Here is a 14,344-nt window from a genome sequence, read left to right on the forward strand (position 1 = left end):
AAAGTTATGCTAATCATCTAACGTTAACGTATACTTGTAATTTTGTTTTTAAAAAATTTAGAAATGTGTTATGTTATCGATGAAATGGTCAATTCTGAGTCATTCATAAGCATATATACAACACCTCCTTCAAACATTTCTACAACATTGTTTATTGAAGGGCCATCGATCACTAGACTTTTTCTATATGCACCATATACATATAATGCCACTATGACCATGATCTTCTTCACTATTTTCTTTCCTCCTCCATGGCATCTTCCGTTTCTATGTCTTTTCCGTTGTGCAAATAGTCATAGATCCAAGTAAAAAAGTAAATTTGACTTGAATACTCTGAAGATGCATTTAATTAAGTTCTTTCTTGTTCCCGTTATTTCCATCAGTAACATTCTGAAACTACAAACAAAAGATTTGTAGGAAACGTACGCATTTGTTAAAGTATTAATTAATGATTCAATTTAGAAAGAAATATAAAAAAGCACGTTGAACTAACAACCAATTTTAGAAATAGCTTCCTAAATTTTTAAGTGTATTAATGTAACCCATCAAACTACCAAAGTATGCTAAAATATTCCTACCCATCAAATTCACTTTTGGCCAAATATTCCTAAAATATTTCCTATATATATTTCGCTCTAGTGCTACAATGGGGCCAACTACCCCTTCGTTTAGGCTGATTGATAATCACATGCAAATAATTGACATGATCATGGGCCCATGCATGTGGAATTTAACAAGCAATTTGCATTGTGGTCCTGTGGAGGACTTGAAGCGAGAAGTCTTGTATTAAGACAAACTTACAAACCCAATAATATTGTTACGTCTCCCCTTTATTTCTTATGGTCTACCTTTCTTGGATTTATTCTTAGCCACTCAAGAAAAGCTTGGGATTTATTTCTAATGGGCCCTCTAATGGATAGCTGTTTGAAAAACTTAACCTTCATTCAAAAACTGGCCGGCAATTTTGATCATGAAGAAGCTTTGAAGCGTGGATTCTTTGGATAAACTTCCAAGCATTCTTGACTCTTGAGCAAGACCCACATGACAGGGAAGGTTGATGAAAGAAGCAGGTGGTGGTAGCTGGAAAATATGGTGGACAAGTTCTATATGTTTTGAGAAGTGCTATCTACTCTCTTTTGAGTTATTTTAAAATTGATGTGCCTTTTAAAATTATAACTAAATTAAAATTTTATAATAATTTATAATACATTTAATGGTAATTTTAAAATGCACATAAATTTTAGAAGGCTTCAAGGAAGAGTACCCCTTTTGGATAATTAAGGATCCCCGGCCTACAATTTCCAAAAAATTATAGATTATCAAATTAAGTAAATTTAGGCCGTTTCTTAAAACGAATGGCGTGAAAAATACTGCATATTAAAAATGTGACATATTACCTATGAAAATTGAATATATTTCCATCATATTCTTACAAGTACATGCATGGTAATTAATCTTGTTCAAACCACAAAAGAAAAGGGAGGAAGTTCTTACAAGTACATCATTGTTAATATCTGTGTTTTGGGGGGGGTTATTGTTTTATTTTAGGTTTGAAAAGAGTTTTAATGTGAAATAAAAGTAAACATAAATATTTTATACTTTTAATTATTTATTAATATTTTTAACTTGAGAATATAAGTACACGTAGTATTTAGTCTTTCGTTGCAACAGATCGATTAGCACAGGTAGAATGTCATTTTATCATACAATTGGAAGAATAAACTCAAAATATGTTGGTATTTATATCCAAAACTAAAATATGGTAAAACTATTGCAAGATTCCCCCACAGCATAGAATTTATCCACTATATCAAATACATTTCTAAGGTAACAATATATTGTCCAACTTCGATTGACGTGTGCATAATGTGTACATTAAATTTTAAATTTAAATTACAAGTACATTAAATTTTTTAAAAACAAAATTAAAAGTAAAAATGGAAAGATAAAATGATCATGAAATCCATAATAGTAATATTTTTTGCTAGAAGTACATAATGTGTACTTAATTTATAGAACATTCTTCTTTTGCAAGAAATCCTGACCATCAAACGTGCGTACGTAGTGGTACTGCGACTAAAAGTAAAAAGATTTTCACTTTAAGGTTATAGAAAAGAAAGGAAAAGGGAAAGATTAATAGTTCTAATCCTCGGGTACAATATGATTGAAACCTGAATGATCATTACTCTTGTTCCAGGATGACATCAAACTTTTGGTCTAGATTCATTCTTGTGGGATTTGTCGAGCCAAATGGATTAGGAGGCATAGTTAATTCATTCCCTCCTTCCAACATTTGAGTGACAACTTTCATAGAAGGACGACTCGCTGGGTGCCATTGGATGCACCAAAGTCCAACAATTGCAAGTTTTTTTGCAATTTTAGCATCTTCATCATCCTCAATGAGGACTCGTAAGTCTTCTTTTTGTTCCAAGAAATTGTAGATCTATTCTGGAAAGTAAACTTGACTAGTGTTCTCCACTTTATTCTCAACATTTTTCCTTCCTCCAACTACTTCAAGCAATAAAATTCCAAAACTATAGACATCTGATTTGTAAGAAACATTTCCAAAATTTCTAGAGAAGACTTCGGATGCGATGTAACCCATAGTACCCCTGGCTGCAGTCATGGACACTGCACTTTGATCTTTGGAGCACAACTTGGCAAGACCAAAATCAGAAATTTTTGGATTAAAATTTTCATCTAGCAAAACATTACGAGGCTTGATATCAAAATGAAGGATTCGTTGGTCGCACCCTTGGTGAAGATAATCAATTCCTTTTGCTATGCCAATAGCAATGTCTTGCAGTTTGTTCCAACCAAGGAAAAGAGTTTTAGTGCCTGCTGAAGATATAAACTTTTCTAGTGAATAAGGTAAGAACTCGTAAACTAAAGCTCGTCGAAATCCATCAGCACAAAAGCCAACCAAGCGAACTACATTAACATGATGAATTCTGCCCATTGTCCCTACCTCATTTATGAATTCTTCTCTATTTTCTTTGGTAGTATTGTTTAGGATCATCTACACCGCAACATAGATTTCATTTGAAAGCTTTCCTTTGAACACCGTTCCGTAAGCTCCCTCGCCTAATTTCTCAGTAAATTGATTTGTAATTCTCTTAATATCGGCATACGAGTATCTGGTGGGCTTGAAATTTTTGTAATCCTCCAAAAACAATTTGATCTTAGCTTGATTTTCTTTTTCTGCTTTGTCATAGGTGTAGACACGGTAGAGAGCAAAGACCGCTAGTACTAACAGAAATGAACCAAAGATGATACCTGCATGTTAAACATTCGTACGCAAGTGATCAACAAGAATTCTTTCTCCCGATCGAATAATAAAAACTAGCTTCAAAGTGGCTAGTAGACGAGACTCACCAGTAATCTTTAACTTGGATAATACATCTGTTAAAGATTTAACAAAATAAATAAGATTCTCATTGTAAATAACCAAACCAATATTGGCTTGAAACAAAAGAGAAACTTGAGTAGAAATTGATTATACCTTTTGTATGTTTGGTGAAGCACTCCGTTTCTGATTCATTGCTATTATTCTTCAATCTACATCCCTTGCCTTTCTCTTCACAGTGTCTGCACTTTGGTACGGACCACATCAATTGCAGATTATTATCATAACCGAACACTACACCAGATGAAATTGATCGAAGATTATACATCTTTTTACAAGATGCAATGGGCAAATCGCTGATGTCATCCTTATACGAAGGGAAGGCACGAACTTCGTGGCGTGGGCCACTAAGACAAGAGATCGCATAGTCGTAGGATTGTGTTTCTTTCGAGGAACAATTGAATAAGGCGTAGTCATTCTGGTAGTCTTGTTTCAATATTCGGAAAGGCGAGGAAGCCAAATTGAGTGTATGAAGCTGTCTCGGAAAGCAATGATCTGGGTCGTATACTTCAATTACCTGAGATTTGTAGTCAATATTTTTCACAAAGAATTTCACAAAAATGGGCAGCTGGAGCACCGTCTCGTTTCTATGAGTGCAGGATAGATTAAACCCAGGATACCCACAGTCGTGCGGCTGGCTGTTTAGTCGGAATGGAAATCGAATGGCTGGGCCAAGGCTTCCACACGGAAATTCATCACACCCATTTTGGCCTTCTCCAAGGCCTACGACAAAAACCAGAAACAAGAAGAAATATGAGATTGTCATTTCTAAGCAGATAGCCATCTCCCTGGTATGTGTAATTAAATAATTAAATTTATCTATTCTTATCAGCTTAAAATTTTAGGATAAGTAATGATTTAACATGATATTAAAGTAAAGGTCTAAGTTTGAATTTTGTCCCTTTCATTTACCTCTTATTAGATTTAAATATTCTATATGTAAAGAGCTCTAATATCATGTTAAATTATCACTTGTTCTAAAAATTTAAGCAAATAAAAATATATAAATTTAATTATTTAATCATACTTTAAGCGAAATAGTTTCTCAGCCTCAAATATCTTATCTAAACAAATATCATCATGGTCCATGGACTTGGAAAGGACAAATCTATGAAGTTTCTCTTCATTATTTCCCTCCACACCTTTACATGGAGATGGATATTTGCTCAGAAATGACGATATTATTTCCAGACCTTTACCTGGCATCTTCGTTTTTAACTTTAAAATTTAAATTGACCACTTTGTCTGTAGCTGTGAAAGATATATGCGAAGAAAGAAAGAAATCCCGTCCCCTCTCTCTCTCTCTCTCACACACACACTAATAGAACTATAACGATTTCTGTGTAAATGTTCCTCTTTTGTTCCTTACCACTGAATGTGGTTTATATTCATATATATAGGAAATACAAACATAGTCCTTATAGGAGACTAACTCTACATGCGTTGCTGTCAAGGTAATAGTAACCTAATAGAACACTAAGATACTATCCTAATGAAACTCTATAGCTATGATAACTGATCAGATATACAACCGAGATATAGAATTACAGTTAAATATAAACTCTAAAATTACTTTGATAACTACAAAACTGTGATAGATATCACTTAGGATTTATCTGCTTTAACACCCTCCCGCAAGCTCAACGGGGGAGAGCGCACGTGGAGCTTGTAGCAGAAGTCTCGAAATCTGGTGGCAACAACTGGTTTGGTCAAGACATCGGCAAGCTGATCTTTACTCGGAATGAAGAGAACCTGAAGAGATTTATCTGCCACTCGATCACGAACAAAATGAAAATCAATTTCCACGTGCTTTGTTCTCGCATGAAACACTGGATTTACCGAGAGATATGTGGCTCCTATATTATCACACCACAGTTTTGGCGGAGAAAGTAGTTTAATACCAAGATCACGAAGAAGAGCTTGAATCCATAGGAGCTCGGCAGCAGTATTTGCAACAGCCTTGTATTCCGCTTCTGTACTGGACCTAGAGACAGTAGGTTGTTTTCTTGAGCTCCAAGAGACAAGATTGGTCCCAAGAAAAACACAATAAGCACCCGTGGATTTCCGATCATCTGGACATCCCGCCCAATCAGCATCAGAAAAGGCCTGAAGTTGAGACGAATTCGTCCGGGTGAGAAGTAGACCATGCGTGACAGTATGCTTGAGATACCTTAGAATGCGTTTAACAGCTTGCCAATGGACCTTTGTTGGACGATGCATAAACTGGCACACCCGGTTGACTGCAAAAGCTAAATCTGGACGTGTGAGGGAGAGATACTGAAGGGAGCCAACCGTGCTACGAAACAGGGTTGGATCATCCATTGGATCACCAACAAATGCTGAGAGTGTATGAGAAGTAGACATAGGAGAGGTAATGGGTTTGGCCTCCAACATGTTGGTCCGTTTGAGTAAATCAAGAATGTAACGACGCTGGGAGAGCAACAATCCAGATTGTAAGTGGAGAACTTCGACACCAAGAAAATAGTTGAGATCTCCAAGTTCCTTCACAGCAAATTCCAGTTTAAGCTGTTGAAGGAGAGCATCAATAGCTGAAGGAACTGAGGATGTTATTATAATATCATCGACATATATCAAAATAAAAACAGTAGCCGAAGGAGAGTGAAGAGTAAACAAGGAGGAATCTGCCTTGGATCCAATAAAACCAAGATCAAGTAACTTGGTGCTCAGCCGAGAGAACCACGCTCTAGGGGCCTGCTTTAACCCATAAAGGGCTTTATGTAATCTGCAGATGTGATGAGGCAGAGAGGGATGTATAAAACCAGGAGGTTGTTGCATATAAACCTCTTCAGAGAGAAAGCCGTGAAGAAAAGCATTTTGGACATCAATCTGCTTCATAACCCAGCCAGCAGAGTAGGCTATAGACAGTTCGGTTCTGATAGTAGTAGGCTTCACAACCGGGCTGAATGTCTCCCCAAAATCAAGACCTGCTTGTTGGTGGTATCCCTTGGCAACTAGGCGTGCTTTGTGTCTTTCAATAGTGCCATCTGCTTTCCTTTTCAACTTAAAGACCCATTTACAACCAACTACATTTGAGGCAGTAGTAGGAGGAACAAGGGACCAAGTTTTATTTTGGAGAAGGGCATTGAATTCTGTCTGCATTGCTGCTCTCCATTCTGGAATGGTATTAGCATTGGAGAAACAAGTTGGTTCGGCCAAAGAATCATCTTGGACTGTGAGTAATGCTCGGGCAATGGGATATCGGACCATCCCATCATGTAGCTTTCGTGGCTGAACAATATTATTCTGTGCCCGGGTAGTCATAGGATGAATCCGTGGAGGGGCTGGCGCAATGGACGAAGCCGCACCTGTAAGTGTCTCAGCAGGAGATATAGAAGAGCCTGCAAGTGTGTCAGTTAATGGAGAAACAGGAGAGTCTAAATGCACAATAGGATCAGCCGGAGGTAAACTAGAAGGGGAGGATACACGAGGTGGAGAGGGGACACTGACACGGGGCGGAAAAAACAAAGAGAGAGGTGCTGGTGTGGAACTTATGGAAGGCTCAGTTGGAGAAGATTGACTGGCCGAGGGAGACGTGGCACTAGAGGGGGAGTTGGTAAAAGGAAAAATTGACTCATGGAAGACAACATCACGTGATACAAAAAACTTTTCAGTTTGAGGATGAAAACAACGATACCCCTTGTGATGAGAGCTATAACCCATGAATATACAAGCTTTTGAGCGGAAATCAAACTTGTGTGTATTATAAGGCCGCAGATTTGGAAAGCATTGACACCCAAAAACTTTTAATAAGGAGTAGTCCGGGGGCTTACCAAAGAGTTTCTGAAATGGAGAAATATTTTTCAGACTTGGAGTGGGAAGACGATTTATGAGGTAGCAAGATGTTTGACACGCCTCATCCCAAAAACGCTTAGGAACACCACTGGCAGCAAGGAGAGCGAGAGTTGTATCAATAATGTGACGATGTTTTCTCTCGGCACAACCTTGTTGCTGATGAGTGTGAGGACAAGACAATCTATGTATGATGCCAACGGATTGAAAAAACTTGTTGAGGGAACGGTATTCACCCCCCCAATCGGTTTGAACACTTTTGATTTTATTATTGAACAACCGTTCGACCATAAGTTGAAATTTAAGAAAGACATTCATAACTTCAGATTTGTGGGAGATTGGAAACAACCAAGTAAACTTGCTAAAAGCATCGATAAACGAAACATAATATCTATTTCCATTGATTGAAAGAACTGGGGAAGGACCCCAAACATCCGAATAAATTAACTCTAAAGGAGTACTGAAAACTGAATTTGAAACATAAAAAGGTTGCTGATGTCCTTTGGCAAGTTGACAGGCCGAGCAAGGAGTAGCTTTATCTGCTGAAACCGGAAGACGAAAAGTAGAAAGCACACGCTGGACGGTACGAAGAGCAGGATGTCCCAATCGCCCGTGCCAAGTGTTTGCTGAAGTTCGCACACCAAGAAGAGCATGCTTTATTGACTGAGATGAAAGGTTCGGATGTTGGAGTTGATAGAGACCATCCTTAAGAGGGCCTTGATGCAGAAGACTCTGTGTGTGGCAATCCTTAATCAAAAAATGAGTAGAATGAAACTCAAAAAATACGTTATTATCACGGGCAAATTTACTAACAGACAGTAAATTTTTGCATATATCTGGAACAAGGAGAAGATTTTGGAGTAAGAACTGAGTACGAGAAATAGATAGAGTGGCTGAACCTTTGTGAGTTATAGACAAACCTGAACCATTGCCAACACGAATCTTGTCTGCTCCAGTATACTCCTCAGAAGACACATTGAGATTATTCATCTCATTGGTGACATGATGCGTGGCTCCAGTATCGGGATACCAATTGTCATCAGAAATCAGATTCGGTGAGGAGTAAAAGGCCTGAGGATTGGTGGAGAGTTCACCCTGAAAATCTTGATCAAAACGGCGATAGCACCGTATGGCAGTGTGACCTTGTTTACCACATACCTGACAAGTGTGTCGAGGTTGAGAGGATGTGGTATTGGTGAAAGAAGAGCCACGGCCACGGCCATTGGAAGGATGTCCACGTCCTCGATTTCCACCACGATAGTTGTTTCCACGGCCACGGAAACCTCGACCACGACCATCCTGAGATCGAGAGGTAAAGTTTGCAGAAGGCTGAACACTGTCTGTAGTGGGTAGATGCTGTTCCAGCCGAAGTTCATAGGCCAATAGATGACCATAGATTTCCTCAAGAGAAAGAGGATCCACACGGGTGGTAATAGAGGTGACAAAAGGATCATATTCGGATCCCAACCCAGCAAGAATATAGGACACAGTTTCAAAGTCATTCAAAGGCTGACCAATAGCAGCCATGGTGTCACTCAAAAGTTTCATCTTCTGGAAATAATCGGTAACAGAAGAGGTACCTTTCTTGGATGTAGCAAGCTGGTAATGAACTTGCATCATCTGAGCTCGTGATTGGGAGGTGAACATCTTCTCCAAGGACATCCACAGAGCACGAGACGTAGCACACCCAACTGCGTGGGAGACTAGGGGTTCGGAAAGAGTGGAAATCAGCACACTCAGAATAAGTTGATCCCGCTGGTACCAGATGACATAGTCGGGATTCAAGATGGAAACAGGAGCACCATCAGTAGTGATGGGATTCGGAATAGTCTGCGGAGGTGAAACAGAGGATCCATTGACAAAACCATGGGCGTCTTGGCCTCGGAGATAGGCATCAACCTGAGTTTTCCAGGAGATGAAGTTGGATTTGGTGAGCTTAACGTGCAGCGACGGATTCATGTGAGGAACCGTGAGGAGAACAGGAGCAGACGGTGGTGGGTTGGAACCCTTAGTAGGCGAAGTGGGTTCAGAGGTCGACATCGCAGCAAAAGAAGAAGAAAAGAAAAAGAAAAAAAAAAAAAAATTAATGGAGCTATACGACGTTAGTCAATAAAATAGCTCTGATACCATAATAGAACTATAACGATTTCTGTGTAAATGTTCCTCTTTTGTTCCTTACCACTGAATGTGGTTTATATTCATATATATAGGAAATACAAACATAGTCCTTATAGGAGACTAACTCTACATGCGTTGCTGTCAAGGTAATAGTAACCTAATAGAACACTAAGATACTATCCTAATGAAACTCTATAGCTATGATAACTGATCAGATATACAACCGAGATATAGAATTACAGTTAAATATAAACTCTAAAATTACTTTGATAACTACAAAACTGTGATAGATATCACTTAGGATTTATCTGCTTTAACACACACAATGGCAGGAAGAATTGCCTTCTCTGCTGGACTCTCTACCCTGATTGTTGTTGTACTTGTCCATCAAACTTGCAGCGCTGAGGATGGTCATCAATGTGCTCCTTCTTCCTGCGGCAATATCCATAACATAAGCGATCCGTTTCGATTACAAGGCAATCCTGAAAACTGCGGCAACCGATATTATAGCCTGTCATGTGAGAACAACAATACTGTGTTGTACTTATATGCCAGAAAATACTATGTGCTGCAAATCAATTACGATAACTACACAATCCGAGTGGTAGACTCTGGTATTGATCAGGTATCCATCCCTCGTTATTTTCTAAACCGCAATAATTTCGGTTTTAGGTATTCTTATTCATATGCCTGGTATCGATACGGGGGATATTGGGAACTAACAAGAATATCAAGGAGTGTGGTTTTCATGATGTGTGAAAATCGGGTGAATTCGCCGTTGTATTTGGAGACTTCTTCTTGCTTTAGTATTAATGGATCAGACTCAGAGTATTCTTCCAACTCTTCCAAGACGTATAGATATGTCAAAGTCGGCAAAACGAATCCATTGGATGTAAAGGACACGTGCCAAATAGAAGGAATGACTCTGACATCGTGGCCAGGAAATGATGACCGACATGTTTCCTGTTCAGACGTCCACAACGCATTGGTATATGGTTTTGAGCTTTCATGGCTCCCAGTTGTGTGTGAAAGAATTGGCTGCGGATCAAGAGAGTACTCTTGCTACTTGGATGAGGCGAATCATGTTCAATGTCGTGCCTCTGGTGAGTAAAGAATTAATGGCGAATCATGTTCAATGTCATGTACAGTGGGGTATATCTACAGTAGCTTAGCATTATAGTGACTTTATTTATAATTCAAAGTTTGCAAAAGCTGATGTTATTATTTTCTTTGTCAAAGCAGGATTATTAGAGATCATACTCCTCACCGCATACTCCTGTGAGGTTTCTCTCTCAAAAATTTGTTTGGATGATAATATAGATTTGTATAATGGAAAAGAATTGAATGAGTGTTCGAACAAAGCGGATAAATAACTTGTTAGAATATTAATTAAATAATTAAATTTATTATTGTTTATTAATTTTAATTTTTGAAATAATTGGTGATTTACCATATAACCAAATGTTTCAGAATTGGTTGATCTCAAACTTTTATGCTTCGTTTAGGTCTCAAAAACAATGAGCTAGGAATATGGGAAGAAAAAATATCAAATTTCTTTAAGAGAGATAAACTTCCTCTATTGAATAAAAGTTTCCTTTTTCCGTACAAAGAATTAATTAATATTCTATGCATATCTGCGCATAAACGATTAAATTCTATTATTATAACATAATCGTAATCTTGTTGACCGACCTCAGTACGTAGCCAAAATATATATTCACAACAAAATCGATCTCAACTAATTTAAAGCCCATACAGGTAAAATCTATAGGTTTTTAAAATTTAACTTTCTTGTTTTTTATTAATTATTTAAGTTTTTGATTAATTACTAATTAATACATATTTTTCCATCTGTTGCAGTTTTTTTTTGATGGACTATTGATCATTGGTAAGAACTCGTTTCTCTCCTTATTTGATCTTCTTCAAAAAAAAAAATTAAACAGATGATTGCTTAGAATGTGAAACATTAAAATAGTTTGGACGTGCAAACATGATGAAAAAATTTATGACAGTTACAGGAAAAATACAACAAATATATACCATGCTTCATTATAAGGATTTAGGAAGGAGATTAATTGAAAGTTGTTACTAATTTTTTCAACTAACAATAAAGGTGCTGACACCAATGCAACCAAAAATTTGTTTTCTTCTAATAATGTGGATGTTCCTGCCAGGACTATATCATGGCCTAATAACTACATTAGGGACTCCATGTGTGATTGCGTTTTTGATATATAAATGGCGTAGAAGGCATGTATCTATGTATGATGCTGTAGAAGAATTTTTGCAAGCCAACAACAACCTCGTGCCAATAAGGTACTCTTATTTAGAAATTAAGAAGATGACCAAAAGTTTCAAGGACAAAGTGGGTGAAGGAGGCTATGGCACTGTATATAAAGGAACGCTCCGAAGTGGCCGTCTTGTAGCTATAAAGATGTTAGGTAAATCTAAAGCTAATGGACAAGACTTTATAAACGAAGTTGCAACTATTGGAAGAATTCACCATGTTAATGTAGTGCAACTTATCGGTTTTTGCGTTCAAGGGTCAAGCAGGGCTCTTGTATATGAATTCATGCCTAAAGGGTCTCTGAATAAGTACATTTTTTTGCCAGAAGAAAGTATTGTCCTAAGCTACAAGAAAATATATGATATTGCTATAGGAGTTGCGCGTGGGATTGAATATTTACATCAAGGATGTGACATGCAAATTTTGCATTTTGATATTAAGCCTCACAACATTCTTCTTGATGAGAATTTTACTCCTAAAATTTCGGACTTTGGCCTGGTAAAACTATATCCTGTAGATAATAGCATTGTTTCTTTGACTGCAGGAAGAGGGACATTAGGATATATGGCTCCTGAATTATTCTACAAAAATATTGGAGGTGTCTCCTACAAATCTGATGTTTATAGTTTTGGAATGTTATTGATGGAAATGGCGAGCAGAAGAAAGAACGTAAATTCATTTGTAGAGCATTCAAGCCAAATTTATTTTCCTACTTGGGTCTATGACCAATTGCATAACAGAAAGGACATAGAAATGGAATATGCCACAGAGGACGAAAAGGAAATGATTAAGAAGATGATCATAGTGGCATTATGGTGCATACAGATGAAGCCCAGTGATCGCCCTTCAATGAGCAATGTCTTAGAAATGCTTGAAGGAGAAGTTGAACACTTACAAATGCCTCCAATGCCCACCATGTCATCGCCAGAGAGACCTATGATGAATGCAGGAGAGAATTCGAATCAAAGTTGCTCGTCAATTCAATCAGATGAATCAAATCAATCAACTCAATTTTAAATGCAAATTAATTGATATGTTAGTCTTCTGAATAATTAGTTTTCTATTGTGTTTTTAATAGCACAAAGACAGTTGATATTTATGTTTAGCAAATAAGAATTACTTTGATTGATGATAACTCTTATAATTATTATATCATATTTTGTGTACGGATTCCATTTCCTCATGCTTAACCATTGAATAGAGTTTCAATTTGAGAAGTCATGATGCTGTTCTTCATCATCTACTAGTTATTCTTTGCTATGTTAGTTTGGAATATTGGATTATATATACTAATTCTTGGATTATAAATTTATATTTTTTAATGTGGAAGACTACGAACAATTCGAGCAACTGTTCTTTCAAAGCTTTGGAAGAATACAGTGAAACAAATATCCGATTGTCCAAAAACCAAATTGTAAATGAAAGGACATTGGGGTGCGGAAACCTCAAGAATACCTTCGAGCATATGAGTGACTTCCCTCTCATAGGGCTTTGATATAATGACACATCTGGTAGGAATCGTGCCCAAAAACTCAATTTTTGTTTGACATTTTTATTATTGATAAAGTTGTTTATTTTCTGAGAATTACAAGAACATTGGGCATTAGATATTTATTTTATAAATATGGTCCATAAATTACATTATATGCGGTTTAGATATGTCAATGAGATTAATGCATAGAAGATCTAAATCATAATTCTTTGTGACTTATAAACCTTAATTCATAGTCGATGATAAAATTGGGAATTTCATCTAATAAGACGATAAAATATTAATCATGATGATTTATCTTAACTGTGAAAGTATTTGTAACTGTGACGTCCCACATTGCATAGGAATGAGGATGTGCTTATATGTATAAACGCATCATTTTTGATACAACGCATTTTAAAGCCGTGATGGTCATGAACCTATCAAAACTCTGCAGTTAAGCGTGCTTCTGCAAGAGTAATAACAGGATAGGTGACCTTCTAGGAAGTTTGGTTTGGAGAGCCAAAAGCGGACAATATTATGTCATTGGGGGTGGGTCGTTACAAATGGTATTAGAGTCATTGCTCAGCCTGAAATGGAGGGAGCGTGCACAAGCCCATGAGGGTCACCAGCGGGCACTTGCTGGGACGTCAAGAATGGGGTGTTCTCATGAGGGTCACCAGCGGGAACCCTGAGTCCCAAGAAGGGGTGATTGTGATGTCCCACATCGTCTGAGAATGGGGATGTGCTTATATGTATAAACACATCATTTTTGACACAACGCATTTTAAAGCCATGATGACTATGAACCTATCAGAACTCTGCAGTTAAGCGTGTTTCTGTGAGAGTGGTACCAAGATGGATGATCTCCTGGGAGGTCTAGTTTAAGAGAGCCAAAAGCAAACAATATTATATCATTGGGGGTAGATCGTTACGGTAACACCTTGCTCTTTAATTAGGGTTAAATGTTCTTTAATTATTGCTTAAGTATGTTAGAGTTGATTTTAAGTGCTTAACTAGGAGAAAAATGTGATTTTTTTTTCTCTATTTAAATAGGGAAAAATGATTACAGGGGAGGAGGAAAATGACAATCACCAACAGCTTCCCCCAGTGGAAGCAAATGATGGGGAGGCTCATGCAATTTTACTGGCAAATAACATAGCTGCCCCTTTTGGTTGTAACTTCTTGTTTTTATAAAGAGAATTTCTAACCATCATTCTAGCTATCAACAAAGCCAACCTATTTACAGAAT

General features: G+C 37.4%; 1 non-coding gene and 2 pseudogenes across 1 annotated transcript; 1 reads left to right on the forward strand and 2 right to left on the reverse strand.

Moving 5' to 3' along the window:
• Positions 1–1,951: 1,951 nt before the first annotated feature.
• On the reverse strand, positions 1,952–4,186 carry LOC133881499 (rust resistance kinase Lr10-like; annotated as a pseudogene).
• A 4,400-nt stretch (positions 4,187–8,586) lies between these two features.
• On the reverse strand, positions 8,587–8,726 carry LOC133882984 (small nucleolar RNA Z247). The gene has a single exon (XR_009902797.1). It is a non-coding gene; the product is annotated as a small nucleolar RNA Z247 (small nucleolar RNA).
• Positions 8,727–9,656: 930 nt separating this feature from the next.
• On the forward strand, positions 9,657–12,731 carry LOC133882863 (rust resistance kinase Lr10-like; annotated as a pseudogene).
• Positions 12,732–14,344: the final 1,613 nt, after the last annotated feature.

Source organism: Alnus glutinosa, chromosome 11 (assembly GCF_958979055.1).
Source record: "Alnus glutinosa chromosome 11, dhAlnGlut1.1, whole genome shotgun sequence".
In the NCBI taxonomy this organism is placed as follows: Eukaryota; Viridiplantae; Streptophyta; class Magnoliopsida; order Fagales; family Betulaceae; genus Alnus; species Alnus glutinosa.